A 14,381-nucleotide genomic window follows, 5' to 3' on the forward strand; every position below is an offset into this window, starting at 1 on the left:
ATGTTAGCATTGAGACAGGTTGAGACATGAGTCTCTCTTTAAGCTTAGTGAAGGCTTTTCTCTCCTTTTCAGTCCAGACATACTTGACGTTCTTTTTGTTCAAATCGTGTAATGGTCCTACTATGGCCTGCAATGAATCTTCTATGGTATGAGCACATTCCAATAAAACTTTGTAGCTCATGTAGATTCCTTGGTTCAAGCCATTCATTTATCACCTCAAGCTTTTGTGGATCCATACTGATACCATCCTTTGGAATAATATGAGCTAAATATTGAATCTCTTCTAAGAATAATTCACTCCTTTTGCGATTAATAAATAATTTATTATCTTGCGATGCTTGAAACACTGCTTTGAGATGCTCTCTATGTTCTTCTAAGGACTTAGAGTAGACTTTGATATTATCAAAGAAGACTCCAGTGTAAGCCCTATGTACACGAAAATTTCTTTCCATCATGCGATTGAATGTGGCTGGAGCATTTGTCAAACCAAAAGGCATGACAAGATATTCGTACAAGCCAAAGGTGGTCTTGTGAATATCTTCTCGTACATGTTGTATTTGATGATAGCGACTTCTAAGATCTATTCTACTAAAATAGGTAGATCTTTGTAGCTTATCAAACAAATCCTCAATCCTTGGGACTGGAAATCTGTTCTTCACTATCATCTTGTTTAATGCACGATAGTCTACACACATTTTGTATGTACCATCCTTTTTGTGCACTAATAAGATAGGAGAACAAAATGGTGAGCTAGGTCTTAACATTTGTTTTCACACAAGTTCATTAAATTGTGACATAATCTCCTCTTGTTGATCTGATGAGACTCGATAAGGAGGCTCGCTAGGAGGAGAGCTTCCTGGTATGAGCTCAATCCTATGGTTGTCATCCCCCCTTTTAGGAGGTAACTCTCCTGGGATGTCATCAATAAAAGATCAGCATGTTCATTTAGAATTGAATGGAAATCACTTTCTACTCTTAATGCACCATTAGAAAAGTCAACCTTATTTTTAGGAACATCCTTGACAAATATCATGTAAGCACGAATAGAAGTCTTTATTGATTTTTCAAAGGAGTCATGAGATAGAATGGCAATGGTGTGCCCTTTTCATTGACTCCTAAAGTGATGTCTCTACCCTTGTGTTGAAATGCTACCAACCTCTCTGGAAATTTGATGGAAGAAGCCATACGATCGAACCATGGTGCTCCAAGCAACACATCCTCATTCTTGAGTGAGAGATGAGAAAATCCTCTTTGTACACATACCCTTGCACATGAAGCCTTAACTTTCCAATCAAAGGTGTGACTGGAGTCTCTTGGCCTTCAAAGGGTCCTTCAAACAACATGTGTTTTTCCCATCTCATGAGAATGTATCCCTGGCTTTAATGCTAATCCCACAAATATATGATTGTGTGTGGAACCAGAATCAAAGAGGACGAGTGCATCATGCTCTCTCAACTTTGCCCATGCATAACGCACGCGCACACACACACACACACACACACACACACACACACACACACACACACACACACACAAAGAGAGATCATTTGAGATGGATGGACTCTATCAATGTCCCGATCGCCATCAAGTTGGTTAGCAGTCCATGTGACACATGGTAGGGGGTAACTTGTTGACCTATTAGTACAAGTCCCCATCATAATACATTGCTAATATTTTTTTCCAAAAGGATGTAGCATAAATTTATGAACAAAATTTTTTCATTTCAAAATGACCATCCGTACACTTTGATTAAGTAGACGCTTGTCATTGAATACATGCAATTTGGCCCCATGCCAGTAATCATGCTTTCAAGAATTTCAGAGGATTTAAAACTGTCATAATTAGAGTCCTCAAGTTAAAAGACCGTATACATTTTTGTCAGACTCAATCATGTGGGGAGAGAGAGAGAGAGAGAGAGAGAGAGAGAGAGAGAGAGAGAGAGAGAGAGAGAGAGAGAGAGAGAGAGAATCATATGTATGATGGCAAGACGATGGAATAACACCTTGCAAAAGAGAGAGAGAAAGAGAATGCCATCTTTACCTTGAGTACATAATAACGATGAAGATGGAACTGTTATCAACGGGTTGGTGAAATAAATACTTGTGCTTGACAAAGTATCCATTACTTGCACATATGAAAGACCAATGTGTTTACAAAGAGCGTCATGTCTAGGATGCGGTGTGTTGGAACTGCATGAATGCAAGGTAGGACAACAAAGGTAGGTCCAAGGAACTATGGGTTTTTTTTTTGCAAATGTAGTGCAACTCTCTCCCTCCAAAGTCATTATCATTGATCTCACTTTTAGGACCAAAGTTTCACCAAGGAGTGGCAAAGGAAGCTTTTGGATTGTATTGAATGAAGACCATAGGAGGGCTTTTTGAATCTACTGCAACCTATAGTTTCGATCGTTGTCTGACTTCTCCAACATGACCAGGGGATTTTCTTTTCATATAATCACCAACCCGCAAGAAAAAGAACTTGGCCCTTTTAGATGTATGACACTTTTGTGTTGAGATGCTGGTTGAATCCAACATGACATAATTATTTTCTTTAATATACCTTGCTCTTGCATCAATTTGTCAAGAGTATTGCTCCTATTTTCTCAAAAATTGGCTTTGCTTGGTTTTCTTTGCTCATTGATTGGAAATCCTAGCATAGAATTGCAGGATAAAGCTTAAAACATTGCCAAAAGTTCCATCAAAGGAGAGGAAGGTTATGATTTTACCTCCTTCCTTGAACTTTCTTGGGGGAGATTCTCTCTTCCAAGTAGCATGAGAGTGTCGATGGCCTCTCCTCTTGTGTGCTTTGGAAGAATTGTTGTCTAAGTAGGAGAAACTCTCAAATCTAGATGAGCTTGACAATGACGAAGAGATGGATGGTTTCTTCTTTCTCCATTTCTTCTCGGGCTTCTTCTCACTCTCCCAAGAACGATGACAAGAATGAGAGCTTGAAGATCTTTTCCCCCCAAAGAGAGGTGATGATGAGGGAATTCTTTGATGTCTTTTAGGATGTACATCTACATCAGATGACACACGACTATCTTCTTCATTCACTGGAGATTTCTCTCTTGTGTCTTTGTATTTCTTCTTTCCCTTTGCCCCATGTTAAGGGATTCTTCCTCTTCTTGTAGCAGATGAGTGCTTTTTTTGCTCGATAGAATTTCCTCTTTTTGAAGTCTCTTTACAAAAATACATAAGAGAATCATCTTTGGGAGCAAGGACAATAAGATTTCTTGTTTGCAGTTGTGCTTGGACTACAGCCTATAATGTAGGATATTCCATAGCTTCTTGTAACTTGCGAGCAATAAATTCAAACTGCCCAAATTCCATCAACAGTTGCAACATCATTGTGCAAATCCAAAACGGTGAAGTCAATCACTCTCTCCTCTTCTTGATTGTGTTCAGACATAGTGATGGTGCTTTGTGAATTAGAAGTTCCTTGTGAAATATAACTATTTTGTGTGAACAATTGTAGGTATTCTCCTTTGTGAATCAAGAGAAAGCTCTTTGGATCTTAGACAACCTTGGTCTAAACTCTTTTGATTAATCAAGGTAGAGAGCAGGGTCATGACATTGCCCGTCTTGAAGCTAACAAAATCCTTTCGAGCTTTCTGTACGCTCAATAGTGATAAACCAAAGGTAACCCCGTAAGGGTCCACTATTAATACGACAACTCCCAAGGTGTTTAAGTTGCAAAATGCACGGGTTGATAGATCCCAATACTCAATGGTTAATTAAAAGGTTCAATCCTTCGTGCTCAATCCTAGAACCGCCCTTTCTTCAAAAAGAAAGAGATAACCTAGATATGCTCTGATACCAATGTAAGAGAATTGGAATTAGGTGCAGTGGAAATTGTAGATTAACTAATCAATCAATTGTGTAACATTGAGCATATTTGAGCATGACAATTGTAGAGCATGCAATAACTTAGATTCATTCATACATCACACACATGTACCAAACTGCAAGAAAGAGAGAGAGAAGAATTCGACACCAATTGAGGCCTGGACTTTTTGCAGCCAACCCCCCCCCACCCGAAAGGACTTTGTATTAATAAATTCTTCTTCTTCAAAAGAGCTTATGATCAATACAACCGACTAATCGCACTTTTAACGGCACAACTTGAAAAGCTCTAAAATTTACCGAAGTTTTCAATTACACTTTTCACTTAAAACAACTCGCAATCCCAAGGCCCTAAACACCTCGCGGGTGATAGGATCTATGGAGATTAAGCAAGAATCCGGTTGGAAAAAAGATATGTAGGCATTGAGAAGTAGTAACCTGCATAGTTAATTATGTATAGACTTGAGGAAACATAGCTATATAAACTTTGTGTGTGTGTGTGTTGGGGGGGGGGGGGGGGGGGGGGGGGAGAGAGAGAGAGAGATGATGAGCCTTTGAGAAGAGCATGGAGAGATTCATTTGGATGAGGATTTCATGGAGCTCCATGAGACTGGAAGATAGAAGTTTCCTTGCTCTCTCCAATGCAAGCCTTTAGAAAAACGAAGAAAACTCCCTCTTGGGGTCCTCAAATGACAAAACTTTGAGCTATGAAGTTGTTCATCTCATCGTTTTCGATAAGCTCATCGGGCTCTTTTTACAAAAACGCTTTCTTTTTTGAGTTATTCCAAAAATACTCAAAGTCCTAAAAAATCAGTTTTCTATTTTTAGAGCTACTCCTCTCACCTTCTCTTTTGCATGGGAGGCTTGTGGACCACATCCCTTATCCCCACATAGCTTTAGGTTGACAAGTGTGGATAATAACAACTTGGCTCCCATTCCCACTTTTTGGTTATCCTTCTCACTTTCAGAGGCTTTCTAGATCTATTTTGGACTCTTTTGGACTCGCTAATATCCCGTCTTCGCCCCATAAGATCCCGATTGAATCCTTACTGAATTTTGTTGGCACTTGTGAAGAATGCATTCAAATTTTGAAACTCTCTAGTTCACAAAAACATTCCTCTAACCATTGTACATTATTGACCCTTCTACTATTTTTATTTTCTCTCCTACAATGGCTAATTCTAGCGAGAAAATTTTCATTTAAGTAGACCATAAATGAAATTTGGTGATAGGGTTTGGGTACATCCCAATATTCTTCATGGTCTCTTGGCATGTTGGCCGTTGCGGCTTCTCTTGGAGGTTCTCCTTTGTTTTGGTTAGTCTTGAAGACACCCACTGAATCGATTGTTGTATGAGCGTGGTTTCCTTTTCCCTCCCCTAATGGTGTCCTTACTTGACTTCCTATCACGGTGGTCCCCATTGGATTTTTTCCTCATGGTGGTCATCTTAGTTTCCATTGTCTCAATTGAATCTAAATCATCCTCGGGGTCGTTCATATACACAAGGTCATCATCGGTCCCTGTGTTAGCCTTTGAACTAGGGTTTGAATTTGTAGCTTCGTGTTTTCTTCTTCCTTGCTTGGGCAATTGATGGGGCGTCTCTCTCTTTGAGGATATAATTTTCATTTTGGAGCATCAACAATGTGAGTACATTGATTGATACCACAAATGTAGTTTGTGGTGCCCCATTGGTAGTCTCAATTAAGTTCAATGGTGTGATCTTTGGTGAGTTTGGATTACTAGGACATTGGGCAATCAAATGGTCTATGCCACAATGATTAAACATAAGTATTGGCATTGTAGATATGCTCCCTTGAATTGTTTGCACTGGTGTATCATTCCTTTGTATTCTAATAGGACACTCGACTATATGATGTGGTCCACCACATTTGTAGCATTAAAGAGGCAGTCACTCAGCTATACGAATGTGGTCCACCACATTCATAGCATTAAAGAGGCAGTCTCCTGGCACTGATGTTGGATGCTGGCTACAAGAGCAGTCACTTGATATACACACTTGACTTGTCCCCAATGGTCCTCCATGTAGTACTGGGGACACTCCTCAATTGTATCGACTCCATAGGTAGTACCAGAGTCTATGTCATCATCGCAGTCCAAGTAAGTACTAAATGTCTAACAAGCTACTTGGTTTATAGGGTTAAATATTGGATGTGGAGGTTGCGTTCCTAGCACTAGAGGTGGTAATGGTGTGGTCTAGACATCATTCTGTGTTCTAGGGTCTATGTGCTGCGATGTTTGCTAAACAAGTGGGATAGACATTAATGCAAGAACTCCAGGTGAGTCCGTCTAGGCTAAAGGTGGTCTATTGCCATTATGTGTTTAAGCAATAAGCAATCCTTAGCTTGATGACCATACATACTGCATGCATTGCAATTCCTGTTAAACTTCACTCTAAAGGTATGGCATTCACTGGTACTATGTGGACCCGAGCAAACTGAGCACTATTGTTGCTCCCTCCTTAGATACATGTGATTGTTTTGTGGAGTATGATTATTTCTAAGGCTTTCTTGAATAGCTTTGGTGAATCTACCAAAGTCATCTCAATATCTTTTGCTCTTTAATGATAGGCTTTATTGTCATTGGCTCATGCTCAGATGCTTGTGAGCTAGCAAATTTTGCTTAAAGATACAGTGTCTCTTGCAATCATTAAATTTGTATTCTAATTGGATTGCATTGACAATGAATGGTTCCCAAGTAGTGATACCTCAAATGACTAGGCCATTGTAGATATCGTCATGTTGCAATCCTTTAGTGAATTTATTGAGCAGCTGGTTATTGTTAAACCCTCAAACAACTAATGAAATCTCTTATGGACTCCCCTTCCTCCCATTTGGCTTTTTGGAGTTGATATGTTACGCCCCAAGGCACCCTCTCCTATGTACTCTTTCAAGAATAATCTCCTAAGATTAGGGTAACACATGTGCTCTTCAACCCTTAAGGTCGTATACCAATCTCTAGCCTTCCCACTCAGGTTCAACCTTAAGGCCTTACACTTATGTAGCTCATTGTGCTCTTCCAAGTAATCACATATGTATTTGAATACCTCAATATGCTCTGTCACCGTTGAATTTCTATGTGGCCACTTGTATCGCCTTGCTTCTAGGCTCTCTGTCCGGTATGCTTTGCATGTTCTCCACAATAGATTGATGGATAGTTTAAGAAAATGCTTCCAATTACCTAAATGATAGGTATAGCAGGTGTAGGCGCTCTTGGAAATACATGTGGAATGGGGGTTGGCATTGGACTTGGCATACACATGGTCCTTGGGTCCCTGCTTGGTATGGCATTCTGCCAAGCTGCGGTCCAAGGTTCACAGGTGTGGCCCTATGCATAACAAATGCGGATTTGACATTTATTGTTAATTGCCATGGATCCACTTGAATAAGAGCTCGGATAATGCCATTGTGGAGCATAAGGTATTGGAATAATTGGGGGTGTAGGAGCTACATGAGAATTGAAGGGGATCGGGGAGCACCACAGACGGAGAGTGAGTGAGAGAGAGAGAAGGAGACACACACGATGTGGGTGGGGAGACTCAAAGAGTGACCAGCCCCCTATACACTTATGCTATGTATAAGGTATACAAGTCAGTGGGCACCCAGACTCTGGGCGGTCGGGTTAGGCACAGACGCCTATACCCCAACAACCTCCCACTTAAAGGCGATTGTGCCTTTAAGCAAGGGAACCTAGTCTAAAGACTACAAAAGGTGAGAGAAAACCGCTCTCAACCGATGCCCACTGGCTGGCTGTGATCGTGTGCATCCGGTTGTCCTACTCCCGTGTAAGTCCATACACCACCAGACGTACCGCACACGTACTGCAAGTATGTACGCAATACCTGCATATCTCCCTCGTGCACTATGCCATCATCAGTCAACAAACGACTGACAACCCCAACTGCAAATGCTCCCACTGCAACTGCGATATCCGGTCTCAAGATCAACATCTCATACATGAGACCACCGAATGCCGATGCAATGCTAGCGGGCCCTGCTAGCTCTACGGAGCATGCATCAACATATATATCCCTGGCAATAGGCATCTCTGACTGACAAGGCGTGTCAACCACATGCATCTCCTGACTGTCCACAAAAGACGCATCAACCTGTCGTGCAACCTCAGAGCAAACCAGCTGCTCTAGGTGTCTGCTGGAACACATATCCTGCACAACTATATCCCCATGCTCACTGTCGAGCATAGAAAGGAATGACTGCATAATCGCTGACATCTCAGTCTCCTCTGCAATCATCCACTGCAAACATGACCACTCAATCTGTTGTGACTCACTAGAGCTCTCATGCTCTAACTCCGTATGCATAGACTCTTGCACAACGTCCTCCTGTCGTGACTCACTAGAGCAAGACCACTCTACCTGTCTATCCTGCATAGAAGTATCTCGCACAACTGACTCTCTGCTTTGCTCAGTCACTAGCAAAGCATGCATGTCAGACTCTGTCCTCACCACTCTGTGTGACTGCTCAAGTCGTGCCCCAACTGTGTGCACAACGAGCTCACTACTCTGCACTCCATGCTAAGCACCCTGTAACCCATGAGCAAAAGAGACTCGCCTACTCTCTCGCTCTCTACCTGGCTGCATGATCACAGAGACAACATCGTCTCTCTCGTGATCCACATGCAATGGGTAACCTGTACCACTCCTGGCACCTCTCGCAATCACTAGCAAACCCAAATGCATCACAAAATCTCGCTCTCGTAGCGAAATCTGACATCCACTATCCCGTAACTGTCTCACTGAGATCAAATCCCGTCTCAGATCTGGCACATAACGCACATGACGCAGGGTAAATCTCATACCACTGGGCAAGGACAAACATACGTCTCCTGCACCCTCAATGTCATACAAAAAACCATCAGCCATGTGCACACAATCAAGTCTCCCACTAGAAAACGTGCTAAACCACTCACGATGCGACGTGACATGGAAAGTAGCATCTAAATCTAGTAACCAATGTGAAGACAATGTGCAATCCGATATGCAATCCGTAGACATAAGATCGTCTGAAGACAAGCTAGATGTAAATGTGACATTGCCATCACAAGCATACTCAGTAACCACCATACTGATCTCACTAGCATATGTCATGCCCAAATTTGCATCACACATCTGTCGCCTCCGTTGTCTCAAACGCCTGAAACATCGACGCCTAATGTGCCCTCTATGTCCACAATGCCAACATGTCAAGTCTCTATGCCGTCGAGACTTGCGTGTGGGATCAATCTCTCCCATGGACATAGAAGTGGGACTAGACTTCCCTGTAGACATGGATGTCGCGTACATAGCATGTAAACTCTGCCATAAAGCATGAGTTGTAGTCTCCCTCGAGACCTGCCAGTAAACATACTCAACCAGATGTAAACAAATCATAGACATGGCTAACTCATCAAGATCCTGCTAATCATCATCACGCATAGACTTGGGCTTCGCCGATAAACCACGCAAGGGTTTATCCAGCCCCAAATCCGCCAATGCAACAAGCATATGCTCCTTCCAAGCAACAAAATCTGCACCATCAAACTGTGTCAGACCATAACGCTGGAAGTCAAATGAAAAATCAGCCATAATGCTCGCAAAAGAGCAACCAACAATGATTAGCAAATGTCAACCAAATCAGCCCTAAACTGGCTCGAATCGCATCAACAAAAGTCTGCAAATATGGCTCAAAACCTGATGCAAAGTTGCACCAATAACCGTGCAAAACCTTGCACAAAATCACAAGTCAATATGACTCAATCGCGCATAAATATCTGAAAAAATTTTGGCAGAGTCTCCTTTGTAACTGGAGCAAAATCTCAACAGTAAACCTCAAAGAGACAATAATATATGCCACAATGGCCAATCCGGGAATAAACTCGACCGGAATCACCTCACAAAGTCATACATATGAGCATACCCGCTCTTGCCGGAGTACCACTCAACGACACCTCAAATGACATACATGTGAGTGATGATTGCTGCCAAAATACCTTTCAATCGATGACCAAATGTCTGCCAGATAACTATAGCAACATTTCGCAAAACCTTGCAAGATCTGTCGCTATGCGCAATGCGAAATACGGCACACAAGGGCATACACAAGTGACTCCAAACTCCAACCAAATGATGACTGAAAATCACCTGTCAAAGTGGGAGTAAACTCAACCACTAAACTGTCAAAGAGCAACCTACGGATACGTAGAAGCTATGGCGAGAACCTGGATAAAATCCAACAGAGTTTCTTCTATAAATTGAGCCAAATCTCAAATAATCTCAGCCATAAACAAATACACAAATCCATATATGGCATACATAAACCGCCAAGACCATGGCAACATAGCTCACTCTCGCATGAGTGGCTCTCTGGACAAATGCATATCCAAAAACCTGTGTACACCTATGAATTTGCTGGTTGCTGCAGAAAATACTCCGTGTGTGTGAGATATACCAAAAACAGTGTTTTTGGGACCCGAAAGTGCACAAATAAACCTGCTGCTGTACCTGCTGTAATTCAAAGCATAATTTCAGAAAATAGACATCACCATCGCGTCCGGAGCATGCCAAAACCCTGACCTAGACTCCTGGATCATGTAGATCTGACTCTGTATGACGAAGCTATGCAAAAAACTGCGTTTTAGAGCCCGAAAATGGCAAAAACGAGCTGCACACAATCTTGAACTTGCTCCTGCTCCACTCTGCGTGATGCAATGTCCTCTCAATGCAAGCTCCAACGCAAGAGCTTTGCCACAACAACATCCAAGCACTCGAATGTCAAGCTCTCCTCCGCCGAGCACTTCTCTAACAAGCTCCACTGAGCTCAAAAGCTCCTCTCACCAAGGAAGCCGCAACCACCTCCTCGACCAAGCTTGACCACACCAAACTCCTAAGATCCAAAGACAATACTCCTCAAGCTAAAATCGCACTCCGTGAAACTCCGCGATCGAACTCCACCGTCGAGAGCGAGCGAGCTATCGCCTCGAAGCTCTCAAAGCCGTCGTGCTCTCCGCGGTCACCATAGCTCTAATACCAATTGAAGGGGATCGGGGAGCACCACAGATGGAGAGTGAGAGAGAGAGAGAGAAGGATACACACACGATGTGGGTGGGGAGACTCAAAGAGTGAGCAGCCCCCTATACACTTATGCTATGTATAAGGTATACAAGTCAGTGGGCGCCCAAACTCTGGGCGGCCGGGCAAGGCATAGACGCCTATACCCCAACAAAAATGAGTGACAATAGGTACATATGATTGATGCACACTTATAGGTACGCACTCCACTACTAGGTAGCGATGTGTAGCCCGTGTATAGGTTGGTCAAAGTCTTAGTTTGTAGGTCATATTTCCAATTCTCATTGAGAAATACCCCATCTAGGATTGGTGTGTTGGAGGTTTCCCTTGAGGTGGATGCATTGTGACTCCCTATGATTGGACTCTGAGTGATTGCTAATTTGGGAGAACTCAATTTCTCGACTAGTATGACTGGTATCATAGGGACCTTTGGCTTCATTGCTCGGAACGGGTCTACCATGCGTAAGCTTTTGATTTCCTTCTCTCTATCCGCTTGCATACAACATTCGACTTCTTGCACTTCTGCAAGACTCCTACCATCACGTAATAGAACTTCAGAGGGTGATAGCCTTGTAGGGGCTTCAATAAATGTAGTGAGTAGGATATCCGAATGCACTTTCTTAGGGAGTGCAAGGTCTACATGAGATGTGAAAGGTGAATCTACCTTCCTGTCGCCTTTGTTTACTTCACTAGCCACAAGTTCAAAGTGAGTAGTTCTACTAAATGTTTCCATTAGGTGACTAAACACATTAGCATTGGTTTGTGGTGTTGAGACAAGTATGTTGTGATTTGGATGCTCAAGGTTTGGTGTAGGGTGTCCCTCCATCACGTTGTAGTCCGAGGAAGAGTCACTAGCTCTTATGTGTGGGTCTTGGGTCTTGGGTTGCACTACCTTAGGTCCTGCCTGAAGGCCTATAACCTAATGTGGGTGGATAGTGGGCAATCATGTAAATTGATGTGATCTCTGGTTGTTTAGGCTCTAGCACTTGACCACATTGTATATACATGTGATTTCAGTGTCCTATAAGCGTTGGCAAGCACTAGATATTTGCCTTTTGTTTTGTTTGTGTTTTATTTCTTGGTTTCGTTTGAGGTTTTTTAAAATATAATAAATTGATGCTCACAATGCAGACTAGGGCATGCAATAGCTCAAAATGAGTGTATTGTTTGGGAGATCTTGATGCACTTTACAACAGAGCGATCGACCGATCGAGGTGCATGTGGCCCCCAAAACAAGCAATTTCTACCTAGGCACATGGTGGGTGAAAGTTCAATTTTAAGAAAGGCTTTTGGAGGGAAAGGCCTTTTGTCTATCGGCACCTACACTCTTTGGTCTAGAGCGTTCAAATTAAATCAGACACACCCCAACAGTTCATGGGTTCGATTCACATAGGAAACCTCTAAACGAGTGAGAGTTTGCCAAAACGCACCCACACACTTTGGTCTAGAGTGTTTGAACTAAATCAAACGCACTCCAATTAGTCATGTGTTCGATCCGTAAGAAACTTCTAAACAGGTGAGAGCCGTAGCCAATCAGCCAAGACGCGCTTAGTAGGCAGAAGGGTAATTTAAGTCCTGAAAGGGATTTCCCTTTTACTAAAATGAACCTACACTCTTTGGTCTAGAAAGTTCAAACAAAATCAAACACACCTAGGAGGAGGCTATGGAGGATGATAGTCGCTATATATATCAAAGACCAAGGCCAAGGCCATTGAGGTATTTCTTTTTTCCACTTGCCCGAGGACTAGCTGGAGTCGTTTTATTTTTCGTGTCAATTCAATTCTTCTTTGAGAGAATTCTTCCCTCCCTCTATTGTGAAGTTATTTATTAATTTATTTTGATTTTTTAATTGACTTTTTAAAAAAAACTTAAAATTTTCAAAATTAAAAAAGAAGAATCTTATCACTTCTGTAGCTATGGACTGACTGTGCGGTGTTGAATGCCATCCTAGCTACTGTGGCAACAATTCAAAATGAACCTCATGACAGTACACACACAAACAATACGCTTCCTAGCCTTTCCTACTGAATGGAAAAACATAACCTTAAACTACAACACAGAGTGCACTTGTAGCTTGGTGCACAATAGTTCCCTCACAACGACACCAAAAATGTCAACTATAGGGGGCTTGTTATGCACTATGTGTGAGCCATGAAGGCTACAAGCCCACACCCTTGCTACAAACAAGCTCAATAGATGAAACATTGTGTTACTCACCAGTCACTCATCTTGATGTGTCACTGTACTGGAGGGAATCTCGCGTTGCAGTGAAAAGGGGGCTTGCCTCTGCTACTCAGCCACCTCACCATCGTCATACTGCCATCGATGCTCGATTGCCCACACACCCTCCCTCTTTCACGCGCTTACACACTCTCACACCCTGATAGCCAGAGGATGTGGGAAGAGATAAGGAGAGCAACAGCACTCTACACTGATACCTTTCAGAATGACCCCAAAGCTAGGTTACAACATCTTTTATGTGGGGCCCATATTCGGCTAGTCAACACTAATTTCTTATCTAATAAAGTTTGTGGATCCAATCATTGACCATGCACCTACAAGACTGACAAGCTTAGTCCATGACTAAATATAATACAAATAATAAGAATACCACCCTGGGTTAACAACACATCATACTCATTTGGCTCATCCAAAGGAATGTACAAAGTGATAGTACCAAGTTCAAAATCACTATCCTTGCAACCATGTACTTCCAAACATTACACAAAAAACACCAATCTTATGGGAGTGACATGAACATAAAGTAGAGTTTTAACATCTAAGACTTCCAAATGCCAAAACACCTCACACTTGATTCCTTGGCCAACCTATGCCAAAAACTAAATCTGTATTATTTTGAGCCCCTACTTTGTCACAAAAGCTTGAGTAATGACTACAACATCTTTTATGTGGGGCCCATATTCAGCTAGTCAACACTAATTTCTTATATGATAAAGTTTGTGGTGCACCTCTCATCAACAATCATCCAATCATTGACCATGCGCCTACAAGACTGACAAGCTTAGTCCATGGCTAAATATAATACAAATAATAAGAATACCACCCTGGGTTAACAACACATCATACTCATTTGGTTCATCAAAAGGAATGTACAAAATGATAGTACCAAGTTCAAAATCACTATCCTTGCAACCATGTACTTCCAAACATGGCACAAAAAGCACCAATCTTATGGGAGTGACATGAAAATAAATTAGAGTTTTAACATCTAAGACTTCCAAATTCCAAAACACCTCACACTTGATTCCTTGGCCAACCTATGCCTAAAACTAAATCTGTACTATTTTGAGCCCCTACTTTGTTACAAAAGCTTGAGTAATGACACAAAACTACATCAATATAAGCCTTTCCATTGCATTTTATTTCTTATGTTATGCATCCTTTTTAGAAGATGCTATGATATTGTCTGTCCTCTATGAGTTTAGGGGATGCCTG

This window comes from Adiantum capillus-veneris, chromosome 23 (assembly GCF_014529385.1).
Source record: "Adiantum capillus-veneris isolate H3 chromosome 23, ASM1452938v2, whole genome shotgun sequence".
Lineage (NCBI taxonomy): Eukaryota > Viridiplantae > Streptophyta > Polypodiopsida > Polypodiales > Pteridaceae > Adiantum > Adiantum capillus-veneris.